This window comes from Chenopodium album, chromosome 1 (genome assembly GCF_948465745.1).
Source record: "Chenopodium album chromosome 1, dcCheAlbu1.1, whole genome shotgun sequence".
NCBI classification, from domain to species: Eukaryota; Viridiplantae; Streptophyta; class Magnoliopsida; order Caryophyllales; family Amaranthaceae; genus Chenopodium; species Chenopodium album.
This window is the reverse complement of record NC_137834.1, coordinates 13,957,896-13,968,530: the sequence shown is the minus strand read 5'-3', so window position 1 is coordinate 13,968,530 and position 10,635 is coordinate 13,957,896. Positions and strand designations below refer to the sequence as shown.

The 10,635-nt window shown below is 34.3% G+C and overlaps 1 long non-coding RNA gene across 1 annotated transcript; it reads right to left on the bottom strand.

The window, feature by feature from the left end:
- Positions 1 to 5,451: 5,451 nt before the first annotated feature.
- Positions 5,452 to 8,906, bottom strand: LOC145565571 (uncharacterized). The gene is made up of 4 exons (XR_014095060.1): positions 8,473 to 8,906; positions 7,038 to 7,155; positions 5,786 to 5,884; positions 5,452 to 5,673 (listed from the first exon to the last, which is right to left on the bottom strand). It is a non-coding gene; the product is annotated as an uncharacterized LOC145565571 (long non-coding RNA).
- Between the last annotated feature and the right edge of the window lie 1,729 nt (positions 8,907 to 10,635).

The window sequence follows — 10,635 nt, the reverse complement described above, 5'->3', positions numbered from 1 at the left end:
AGGGAATATGTAATTGAAAATCACGCCTAATAAGATAATTTGGACGACCGGTTTAGGTTCCTTTTAATCTTGTTGTTTAATCAAGTGATCACGATATTTTAGAATTATATGTTGCATTAATATTAAACCAATTTAGCTTAATAATAGTTTGGAGCAAATTGAATCTTTGTTTGTATGCGTTTGAGATCGCAGGAATCACTTTTCACTATAAGAATCGAGTAGAGGCCAATACAGGCGAATGTGACTCCATGGCTCACTTCGTACCATCATCCCCGATCCTCCTTTCGTGGTTCCAAACCATATAGAGTTCGTAATCTCATGGATTATGAATGGGGTGTAACCTTCACGGGTCAATCGTTGTTGCCTATTGTTGTCCCTTTATCGTGGTTGTCTTAAATGATCCGTGAACGGTTTACAAGTTCCTTAAAAACTTGTTGGCGGCTCCCTACTTTATTTGTCCCTAATCGTATTATGTTAATTCCCACTTCCTATGAGTGCCAAGCATATTCACAACATGCTTTAACGTAGGCGCACTTCGAGCGACACCTACAAGTATTATTGTACCTTAATATTTTGATTAGTCCTAATCGTAGATACTAGTAGTTGCATTTAATTATGGTCAAGTCTTGAAGATGGAAGTTCTTGGAAGACGTAGCCATGAAGTTGCAAATGAAGACCTTTTGAAGATTTGAAGATCTCAAGGGGTCATGATAGTTGCCAAATGCATCTATATATTTATGTTTTTGGATAAATATATATATGTTTATGTATATGAATTATATATATTAGATGCATGTTTAGGATTTCGAATGTTGTGAGTATTAATTAAGTTCACTTAAATCAACCAACATAGAAACCCTAGGTCCCTAAATATTGAGTAAAACTTGTCATTCCAAAACAACACTTACCAACCGAACGAGGGTAGTGGTGGGCTACGCCAAAGCGAGGCATCACTACCTCTCCTAGGAGCGTAAGGCATACCGGGTATGCAAGTTGGTTTTGGTTCTACTCAACGATATGAGTGATGGAGTCCTAACATGTCGTGGCAAAGTGAATAAATTTTTGAGCGAGCATTAGATGGGACGATTTATTCAACTAAGAGTGGCTTCGAGCCATTAGCAAAGCGTTGCTTACTTTAGGAGATTGAGTGTTAAGACAAGCCAAAGCATGCTTAACCACTCTTTGTTTCTTTGGATCTTGGAATTGACTTATTCTCGCCAAATGGGGACAATTTTAATGCGTGGATAAGACGTTTAATAAGATTGAAGATTTGCATGAATACCTTTTAATTTTAAAACATATTATGTTATTTACTAGATAAATGGTTATACTTTGCACTTTTATTTGTAGAATTCCAAATCAAACTGTATTGCTTTCCATGATTGGTAAAGGAAATCTTTGAAAATGGTTCTCAAAGAAAAGTAAAGCATTTATAAATTACAATTCTCATAAATGACTTTTATAACAAAGTCCGAAAGGACGGTTGGACATCATGTATTCAAAATACTAGGTAGTTTTGATAAACATGAAGTATTGAGTTGCAAACTCAAATTGTCAATATTGACAACCAACATATCTTTTCGCTTAATACATAGATGAGTAGGACTCATTGATGTAGTAATTCAAGCGTGAATTAAAGGAAAAGAAGGAACTTTGTTTTACGGTGTATTAGATGCTTAATTATGCCTAACAAAGTATAAAAGTCAAAGACTCTTAAAGAAATGGTTCTTAAAAGATTATGAGATAAAGTATGATAAGAAATATAGGAAACGAGGAACGAAGAAAAGGAATAAGATTCCATTTCAACCCATGAGTTCATATTATTGTAGTTAACTTAGCAATTCGTTATCTTCACAAGTATTGGAAACTACTTGAGTGTTCCACTTTGAAAGTGACCTCAAACTATTGAAGATAAGAAAAGTTATTGACTTACAAGCTAAGAATGAAGCAAGTGGTGCTACATCAGTTGTAAGGTCGTATGCTTTGTTTAAAGACCTTTAAGCTAAGGCTTGAACAAATAAATGGTTATTGTGTTCCATAATCAGCAATTGATCCGTTTACACACGAAAAGACTCACATTCAAAGTAAAATTAATAGTTGCGAATTTATTTGAATGGCATGGTTATCCAAGCGTTGAATCAAGAATGCTTGATTATAAACAAACATTTCCCTAACATGCATGATAAACTCATTAAGTTCAAGTCATGGGATTGATTTGCGTTCCAAGCATCTTTAGTAATGTCACGTCGACAAGAACATACTCAAGGCTCTATTAGATAGGCTCTTGATAGTTGATCGATTCGGAATCGTTCTAAGACAAGCAAGTCTTACTTGTTGAAACCGACAAAGTAAAGAGCTATTTTTCTTGGTATAGATAATTGACTCTGCAAGCTAAAGAGGATTCATTTACTTCAACGTCTCACAAAGAATTTGAAAGAATATGGCTATATTCATCAAATGTGAACAAACTTGACCTTGAATAGCTCAAGAGTTCAGTGAAGTATAGAATCGACTTGGCAAGATATCAAAACGTCTAGATTAGATCGAGCGATATTTGCTTGAGCTAAGCGTGACCATCATAAAGTTATGAAATTGAAATTTTCATAAATAACTCCACAAATAACATAGTGTGTCTTCATGGAGACCTCGATGCCATTTAAAAATGACTCAAACAATGATGGATCACATCCCTTCTTATAAAGTTCTTAAGATTTGCACGAAGGACTAATGCTACACTAAACAAAATGTCGAAGCTAAGAAAGGACGCCATATTCAGTTATGGATAGAAATATCTTCTAAATGTCTTTTCAAGTATATGTTTAAAACTCTTAGCCACAGTGGGAGTTCATTGGCTCATTGGGAGCTAAGTGACTCAGTGGGAGCTCACCAGCTTAGCAAGAGCTAGATGGTTGAGTGGGAGCTTAATGGCTCATTAAAGGCTAAGATAGCTCAAGAGGGAGCTAAATTTTTGTTTTACAACGAACTTTTACCCAAAGACAATATACATGTCTCTTTGTAAGCATTTAAAGTGAGACCATGGGCATTACCTCCACAACCTAATTGAGAACATAGTGTTTGTTGCTCTAAGTGGTGTCTTTCTGGAAAGTAACACGTTTCCAAAACGAAAAGTGGGAGGAAAATGAACTCGATGACAATCGAGCTTAGCAACAAACTAGAACTGAGAATCTCGGAAGACCTTAAAAGGGCTTCGTGAGAATGCTTGATCAAGCATACTCAAAAGGACTTTACAAGTGCCTAAAAAAAGAATTCATTACTCACAAAATATCAGAAATGTTGGAGTAAGATCAACATAATAAAAGGGCTTTGGAAGCGCCTTGAAACTTAGTGGTTGATGCAATTGCCCCGTATAGGTATAGAATTCACCAAAGGCTTAGATTGAATCCTATAAATTTTCTATTAAGTTAGAAATAAACCTAAGACTTACAAGCATAATATTTACTATTAGATAGTAAAGGAATAATGTCTTGTAAGATAGCTACGACAAATCCAAATTCCGAATAATGGTTAGAGGCCATAAAAATCCGAGATAGACTCAATGTTTGAAAATCATGTTTGAAACTTGATTAATTTGCATAAAGGGTGAAAGACCCATCGATTGCAAATAAGCTTTCAAGGAGAAAACTAACAAATGTGGAAATTTATATGCATACATAGCTAGATTAGATGAAAAGGATACAATTAAATTCACGGAGTTGATTTTAATAAAAACCTAATCACTAATTGGAATGCTAAAGTCTTTTCGTGATTGTTTTAGCAAAATTGCTCATATGAAATATGGCAAAATAGATACCAAAACCGCCTTCCCAAAATAGGATTTTGGAAGTGACTATGGAATAGTCTAAGGGTTTTGAAAATCTAAATAATGCTAGATTTGAAAGCAAGCTCAAGGAATCCGTTATGGGATTTAAGGAAGCATTGCATATAGGAATTGGAACGTGTTTTTCTCATGAAGTTAATAAGAGGATTGACTCATGGAGAAACATAGAAATTCTTATGAATAAGAATTTTAGTGGGAGCAAAAGTAAATTATATAAAGGTCCAATAAGAAGTCTACAAACTCTATTGTGAAATAACTATCAAATGCTAAATGCTTAGATTTGAAAGTATTTTCGACAATGGATCAAGCAAAGGACGATACTTAGTACTTATTGGGTATTAAGTTCTATTGTATAGACTTAATAAAATGTTTGAACGTGTAAAGGAGTTTACCGTGTTAAACATGAATTGAAGGACTTTGAAAGACTTTCGACCCGTATGTATAAAACTAAGTAAATGTTTGAACTAAGTATAAGCTAGGATAAATACTAAGTCAAACATGAAAGACTCTAATAGAGACTTTCAACCATATCACACAGCAAACTGTTTAGTAAAGACTTAGTGAAACTGAATGAGCTAAAAAATATAAATTGATGGAATAAGATTGAGAATTACTCTGCAATTTAATCCATCATGTATGCTGTGATATGGAATCGTCGCAGAACTTACTTGATTAGAGCATGTGAAGTATGTATGAAGCACTAATCAACCTGAATCTATGTAATAGATCGTTAGATTATGGCCAAGAACATCCAAAGTACTTGGATAAGTAACAAGATGAGTTCTTGACTTGTGGAAACAAATACGATTTGAGAATTGATGTTGCAAGCACAAACCTTAATAAGGATTAGACCCTTAACAAGGAAGCCGTTTATAAGCACGAGCTAACAATAAGTCGTGGCTTGAGAATGGTAACATGGACGTGGATCCGTGTAATGTGCAGGAATTTAAGGAAAATTTCCATGATCACAAGTGATTAGGGTATCCCAAATCATTGTGAGCCGTTTGGAGTGAAACCCAAGCAAAGCATCATTAGGAAGTATACTAAAATATATGTTGAGAATATTGTTGCCTTAATGGCGATAATAAAGAAGATGTTCTGTGGAAAGTTTTTTGATGAACGTTAATGATTGTAGGTCGCCAAGTTTAAGGTCTCAATCATGAAAATGAGTGGGACCATCACTAGTGGAAAAAAGGTTATTCGTAACGGGCAAAAACAGTCTATCCGTAACGGGCGGCGGCCGTTACGTATGTTGCCGTTACGGATAGGCAATGTTATTTGTAACGGGCACTGCCCGTTACAAATAAGTAGTTATTCGTAACGGGCAAGTGAAATGTCCGTTACGAATAACCACTTATTTGTAACGGACAATTACAATGCCCGTTACAAATAACCCCTTATTTGTAACGGACAATTACAATGCCCGTTACAAATAACCCCTTATTTGTAACGGACAAGTACAATGTTCGTTACGAAAAACTAGTTATTTGTAACGGGCATTTATGTTGCCCGTTACAAATAATGTCTAAAAAAGGCAAAATTTTAGGGGTATTTGTAACAGGCACATTAAAGGTGCCAGTTACAAATACCCCTATTTTTATCCATTCACCATCTATAAATTAACTATAATAACATATATCAAATCCAATCTTTACATATTACCAAAGACCAAATCCAATTTTACATATTATCAAGCACTAAATCCAATTTTACATCTCAATAATATTGTAAAAAAAATAGTAAATAAAGAGAAGCAGCAGCATCCAAGAGAAGGGAGTAATCGCAGCTCCAACTGTAGCAACAACCATAACCATTGAAGCAACGATAGCGCACAGCTGCATCATCATAGAAAAAACCATATTTAAAAAAATTAAAAAAAAAAAGAAAAGAAAAAACGATTAGGTATCAACGTGTAAGCAGGATACAATCAGGTCAGAACAAAGTCACCTGGGAATCATCCGCAAGACCATGTCTATACCAGCAAGGCATCCAATTTTTCAACTGAATTCCGAGCTGGCCGCTGAACGAGAGGCGCAGGCTTACCATCTGTAACAACAAGATATTGAAGCAATCCTGTTTCAATATACAATCTATGCCAAAAGAAAACTGAGCAGATAAATAGTAATGCACCAAGTCATGTCAACATCATAATATTTCAACCACAACACATTTCAAGCTGCTAATTGTTCTTTTAAACGAAGTCACTCAAAGAGAGCTATAATGTCAAACAACCTAACAGTAACAGAAAAAGGCCAACCTCTTAGGAATCTCTAGATTAAAAAGAATGGAAAGGACAAAATTACTTTTTAGATCTCTAATTCCAACTTTAATATTTGTTACACATTTCTCAACATTTTATTCATGCCTATTTATACGATCCTACATTGAAAAAAGCAAGTCTAATTACTAGTTCTGGACAAAGACATTGACCCCAATTATCATGAAATAACAGCCAGCTATAGCAACAATGTTTCACCATAACAACTTAAATGCAGTTTCTTGGTCACATATTTTCTACCCAGTCACTATTTTGGTGAGAGTGAGGAGTGCAAATGCTGCACAAACTACCTGCATTATTTGTTTAAGTCCAAAAAGTAAGGGATACCAGAAGCTAAGCCCAAGACTAATCAATTCCATACCAAGTCAGCTCTCAATTTGATGCAAGACAGTAGAATTTGGAGTATAAGTGTATAACCTTATAAATCATTGCAAAATAGCAAAGCAGAGATGAACCATGCCCCTCCTATAAACATTATTTTAGTCACACCAAAACTATCAAACTAAGATCTTGCTAGAGTAACAAACATAAGAACCAAAAGCTTTTAAGATATCTACAAGGATACTACTTTAAATCAGTTCATATAAATTAATATGAGAATATCAGTCACATTAAAATAATTCATACTAAAAACATTCCTCAAACCAAAAAAAATTCAATAATATAATACTTCTATACAACAGTTTACAGTCAGTAAAATCCACAATAATCAAATTCCATTTCATAAGCACATTTTGTAGGGTCTCAAGTATAAATCAAGTTTTATATTTATTCAACTCATTTCGTAGATTAGCAAGCAACTATAAATCTATAATATAGTACTCATCAACGCTCAGCTACATAAAAACCATTAAATTTCATAGCTATGTAATTTCATTCATAAATTCAATGAACAAAAACAAGGTTTAACAAATTATATACCTTCTGGCAGCAAGACCTCCGAGAAGCTTGTAACGAAGAGAATCGCACTGAGCGATAATGGAATTAAATTTCTTCTACACAATTGAGCTCAGCTCCCTAATCTTTCTTCCCTTTTCACCTAATCAACTCCAAACAATAAAGTATCAAGATGAAAATCGCAAAAATTGAAAAAAAAAAAAAAAAAAAAAAAAAAAAAAAAAAGCATCAAGTCAAATCAAAAATCGAAGAAAGGGGGAAACTACCAAGAACATTTTGGGTATGACTAGTCTTAATGATCAGTACATAGACGTCCCTAACGTTAACACCAGCACCCAACAGATGACATGAACCTAAATTAAACGATCAGGGTCACTGTATATATTCAGCAATCTCTATAAGATTAAAATGCAGCATACATTCAGCAATCTTAATAAGATTAAAACGCAGCATACATCCAGCAAACTTAATAGGATTAAAATGTAGCATATGTTATAGGATTAAAATGTAGCATATGTTATAGGATTAAAATGTAGCATATATTCAGCAACAATAAAATGCAGGCATTTATTCAGCAATCTATCTTTATAATATTTAACATGCAGAACTTGATACAAAAATACTTAACATATCAATTGCACAAATCCTGAAATAAAATCAAGTAAAAACCCTAAAATTATAATAATCAAGTACTACAAAAACTAATCTAAACTCCTGTCCACACCATTATATTCAGTTTACTCATCAATAATTTAGATCGATAACAGGACATAAATCAAGGAAACAAGCCACAATAACATAGACACATAAAGATACATAGCATCACAAACATGAATTTCAGAAAAGTAAAAAAATAACAGAATATCAAAGATCTCTAATGAAACTTCATTGAGTTAAGCGGCCGATGATTTCTACGACCAAATTAAACGGCCTTCAAACCACCATCATCACCTAAAATTTGTTTGAGTATAGAATCCAAATTATTCTAGCAAAATTAACTGCTTGTTTGAGTATAGAATGTAAATTGGGCTAATTTGTTGCTCGTTTTCAGAGGCACACCAACTGTCATTTTGTAGAATCCCAAGTATAAATCAAGTTAAATAATTATTCAATACATTTTGTAAATTAACAATCAACTACTTAGGAATAAACAACCAATTCATATTAAAATCAGAAAAACAAACTAGAATTTCATTCTTCGCAACAATTAAACCTCAATTCACAACAAAATAATCACCAAAATTAAATAATCCATCAGCCAAAACCGATAAAATCATCGATCAACTAATTCCATAAACAGATTGAAACACCAACAAGAAATGAATCATCCAAAATACGATAAATTAAAAGACGAAATTCAAGATCTGTAACTAACTTAAACCCTAATTCATCAAACAAAAAAAATTTAAAAAAAATCGACATGACTGCAAGAAAAAGAGGAGAGGAAAAGAGGCGAAACCCGAGGAGGAGTATCGCTGCCGCCGCTTTGCAGAGATCTAGCGGATAATCGCCTTATCGATGCCGACTTTCTACAAAATCGCCTTATCGGTGCCGGATAATCGCAAATTAAACCCCTTCTACAAAATCGAGCTCAAATCCTTAATCCTTCTTCCCTTCTCACCTAATCAACCACAAACAATAAAATAACAAAATCAAATCGAAAAAACACACAAAAAAATAAATCAAATCAAATCAAAAATCAGAAAAGGGGAAATTGAAGGGAGGTTCATCAATGGAGCAAGGAGAAAGAAAATGGAGGTAAGGAGTAGTGGAAGAGAAAGTTAAGTGAGAAATAATCTCCATTAAAAGAAGCAGAATCCGAGAAGAGAGAAAGAAAGAGGGTAAGAGAGAGGAGAGAGAGTATGAGACGGCTGCTAGAAAAGGTGAAGTGAAAAAAAGTAGTTAGGCGCTTTTAGGGTTTTTTAACATCTAAGTAATAAACCTATTCGTATTGGGCAATTGGTGCACGTTACGAATCCCAACTTATTTGTAACGGGCAAAACGCTGCCCGTTACGAATAATTTGATTTTTGTAACGGACATCATTTTGCCCGTTACGAATACTCTTTTCCGTACCACTATGCTATTTTAATGTAACGGATAGTTATTTTGCCCGTTACAAATAGGTTTATTGTAACTGACAAACTACTGCCCGTTACAAATAGGCTGTTACAAATGGCATTTTTTCCACTAGTGCATCACTTGGACAATAAATCCTAAATCACATATAATCCATGACACTCTCAAATTTTATCATCTTATTATGAAAGTGATCAGTAATGAAGATGCTAAGATTAGCAAAGTAATTATAACTAAACCTATGGAATGAGTGAACGACAACATTCACAATTTCATGAAAGAAATCAAGCATATTAGATATGGGTGTGATTTCTATAATGTTTTATAAAGAGTGATACTCTTAAAACATTCGGAAAAACCATTTATCATAAGATGAACCATTCAGGTTTTGGAGTAATTTAAAATTTCATGCAATTTTTATCACTCCGTTTGCTATTTAATTATGGTTTAGAATTAAATAATGAGTCCATTCGATTCTTGGATTATTCAAAATAGGGTATCAAGACCAGTCTTGGTAAGGAAACACCTATTAAGTGAACATTGAATATTATAATCGAAAATTATCCCTAATCGAGGTCATTTAAAGGATGGACGATTAATGACCAATTGAGATTAGTGTGTAGTCTGATTTATAGCACCGTTTCTTGTGCTACGAGGACATGATTGTCATAAATCATTTGCACAGGTATTGGTTTAGAACCATACTGGATCGACCTATGAGAATACTTTAAGAGATTAAAAATCGTCATAAGTATACTTCTCATTATGGCTATCGGAACCTATTTCCTCGACCATGAGTATTGTGAGTTCTCTTGTTTGAGTACTAGTCCGCTTTGATGTTGTCAAACGTCTGCCATAATAGGGGATTATAACGGCAACACTCGGGCGGCTAGGTCCTCTCAGTAAGAGGAACTACATTACAAGACTGGGAATGTCCCCCTACTAAAATAGGGAAGATGTCTTTGTTGTATACAAGGCCTCTCATAGAACAAGACTGTAAAAATGCATGGCCGTGCTCGGATGGATTTTAGAAATCATCTGTTTATTGACAGTCGGACTTGGAATCGAGAAACACTTTTGGACGTAATAAGGATGACGAAATAATCTTACCTTATAGTTCATGAAGAGACATTAAGCGACATAGGAAAAAGGTTGTACACTAAAAGCGCACTTGTCCGGAAGGACAAGTGGGAGATTGAAAGGAATGGTGTCCTTCGAACAAGTGTACTATTCCGTTAGTGGGTTTAGAATTATAAGAAAGCTAATATATTCAGTAAGGTCAAGTGATCGGAATGTCTAGGTGGAGGCCGCTTTTGATCAGTAATATTAATGCATAATTAATATTACAACTTAATCTTGACTGAACCCTTCGGGTCACACCCTTTGCAGTAAACGAACTGACTCGACAAATTAATTTGGAAGAAATTAATTCGTCGCCCGAGTATTAAATATTTAGACATCGGAAATTCGAGCTTGGAGCATCGAAACCGAGCGTCGGAGAATCTCAAATGTCGAGCCAAAATTCGGATTTGGCGAGACGGGAA